This window comes from Sander lucioperca, chromosome 11 (genome assembly GCF_008315115.2).
Source record: "Sander lucioperca isolate FBNREF2018 chromosome 11, SLUC_FBN_1.2, whole genome shotgun sequence".
Taxonomy (NCBI): domain Eukaryota; kingdom Metazoa; phylum Chordata; class Actinopteri; order Perciformes; family Percidae; genus Sander; species Sander lucioperca.
In genome coordinates this window covers 30394760-30397939 of record NC_050183.1, presented here as the reverse complement: position 1 = coordinate 30397939, position 3180 = coordinate 30394760, and positions in this window count along the sequence as shown.

Here is a 3180-nt window from a genome sequence, read left to right as displayed (position 1 = left end):
CATCTGCAGTCTTTTACACTCCATTAAGGGCAATTTTGCCTCTCATCTGAGTGATTGGCCCTGCTGTGGGCTTTGTTGTTTATGACGCTTAAATGCTTAAATATACCACAGTCACACCACGCATATAAATAAACTGACCCTCTGAGTCTCTGAGTGTGTGTGTGTGTGTGTGTGTGTGTGTGTGTGTGTGTGTGTGTGTGTGTGTTTAATGTGTAGCAGTGACGCATCATCATGCTTGTGGTCCTGTCATTAAGATACTGTAAATGAGGCTTAGGAGGGTAAACGATGCTACCAAGCAAAAACACACACACACACACACACACACACACACGCACACACACACACACACACACACACACACACACACACACATACACACATATATTTCATTCAGACTTGCTTTCGTAGGCTTAATTCTGTCCAATTACACAATGCAAAAAATGATATGTAGAGCAAATTAAATTTTTTCCCCTTAAATTCAACCTGATTAAGCCTATTTTAAAGTGTTTCATGAGTATCATTGTGATAGATTAAAGTGGAACTATTATGCTTTTCCCTATTTTCTTTCATCTCTATAATGTCATAATGTTGGATTTTCACGTTAAACGTGGCAAATTAAATAATTTAAATAATGTGGTAAACTTAATATAGAGACAACCTCGTAAGCTAAAACGGTCAGATTTCCAACTGTTGTGAACGCTCCGGTTTCAACAGTTTTTTCTACTCTCGGCTCAGTGTTACGCAACTCCAAGCCGGCCTGCTATGATTGGTCATCTACTCCAAGTAGGCAGGACTGAAGTGTTATTTTTTATTTTAAGATACGGCTGCGTTAATATTGTCACATGTAGCTGCATGCTAAAAGCAGTAAAAGATTGGCTGGCTGCCAATGTTGTTAAATTCTTCCCAATTCCGGGTTACATTACTCCTTTAACATTTCTGGTTATGTAGTATTTGTTTTAAAAGCCTTTTTCTGCGATTTTCAACGTTAGAAAGTGCTGCATTTATATGCCCTATATTCCATTAGGGTCCTAGATACGTGCTAACTCCAGGTAGCTGTAATCTTGGCGGCCAATGTTTGTCATTTCTCCCCAATTTCGGGTCACATTACTGCCAGAACATGTCCGGTTAGTTTGGAAGCCTATTTGTAGTCATTGTAGGCCTTTTCATAGGACAGCTGAAGACATGAAAGGGGAAAGAGAGGGGGAATGACATGCAGCAAAGGGCTGTAGGTCAGAGTCAAACCTGCGGCCACTGCGTCGAGGAGTAAACCTCTATATATGGGCGTGTGCTCCACCAGGTGAGCCACCCAGCCGCCCAAGTTTGGTAGAAAGCCCTGCTTGCAGTCAATCTCAGGCTCCAAATAGAGACTCGCACTGACCAATCAGAGCAGACTGGGCTATTTCGGGAGGGGGGCTTAAAGAGACAGACGCTCCAGCAGAGCGTGAATACAGGTGCAACAGCCATGGACAGTATCCGAAAAATAAAGTGTTTTTTGAACATTAAAGGGCCTATGACATGCTGCTTTTTGGATGCTTTTATATAGACCTTAGTGGTCCCCTAATACTGTATCTGAAGTCTCTTTCCCGAAATGCAGCCTTGGTGCAGAATTACAGCCACTAGAGCCAGTCCCACAATGAGCTTTACTTAGGATGTGCCATTTCTGTGTCTGTAGCTTTAAATGCTATTGAGGAGGAGAGAGGGGGGGCAAGGTGGAGGGTGGGGGTGTGGCCTTGACCAACTGCCATGCTTCGCTTGTTTTCAAGCCATGATGTTTCTCTCTTTCTCATGGGCTGGCCAAATTCTCTGGGCAGGCAAAGCAGAGAAAGGGGAGGTAATCTTCCTCCTTATGATGTCATAAGAAGGAGATTCCAGATCAGCCCATCTGAGCTTTAATTTTCTCAAAGGCAGAGCAGGATACCCAGAGCTTGGTTTACATCTATCGCTGTAATTTCTAGCCACTGGGGGACCATAGGCAGGCTAAGGGAACTCATATTAATGTTAAAAAACCTCATAAAGTGAAATTGTCATGCCATGGGACCTTTAAAGCATGTAAACATGTTCTAGTAGAATCACAAAATACAAGTATTAACCTGAAAATGCTATATAATAGATCTTGATCCTGACTGATGGCAGATATTGAAAGGAAATTGCACTAAAGCATGCATTGAAAGTAGTTCTCATAAGGCATTATGGGTCATTATTTATAAAGACTGGATTAACCCATCCAGTGGAAAAAAAGAGTTTTAGGTCCACGATGTTTCCTAAAAATGTTTTTATTATAAGTGAATTAGCAGTGTTTTGCCATTGAGAACGAGCTAGCATGCTAGCGCTAGCATGCTAACGGTTAGCCCCCTAGGCCCCTCATCTCGGCTAGTTAAATAGAAAGCCGTGCAGATTTTGAACAGCTCACCCGGAGACTGAAGGCAGGACACATTCAGAAACCGTATCTCACTCTAAACAGCATGGATGTTTTTTTTTTCAAAGTTCGTATGTGTGTGGAAGCACAAGAGACACAAAATAACACTCCAAATCCCAGAAAAAATGATTTTTTTCATAATATGGGCACTTTAACAGTGTAATCAAACTTTATGACAAGTCCAAATTGTTTCACTTTACTTGAGGTCAAGGAAAATATTCATGACACAATTATAATGGTCTGATGACAGCCAATGTAAAAAACAACCACTTGATGACAGTTCAATGTAATGTTAACACATAAAACTAAATAGTTTCTTAAAGTTTGATAATTAGGCTTGTCATGACATTTTTATGAGTTATGTTGTCTAGATTAATGTTAAGTTGTCAAAATTGGAGAACTGGTCCTGGTTGTGCTCCATTGCTGCTCCATTTCCCCATCTCCTGAGGTGCGCAACCTGGGCATCATCCTGGACTCCACTCTCTCCTTCCAGTCCCACATCAAAAACATCACTAAGTCCGCTTTCTACCACCTCAGAAACATCTCAAGACTCCGGCCTTCACTCACGCATTCAGTAACTGAGTCACTCATCCATGCCTTCATCACCTCCTGTCTGGACTACTGCAATGGTGTCCTGTCTGGACTGCCCACCAAGGCCCTTAGCTCTGCTGCCAGGGTTCTAACCCACACAAAGCCCTGGCAGCATATCACTCCCATCCTCCAACAGCTCCACTGGTTGCCAGTCAAGTCACGCATCACCTACA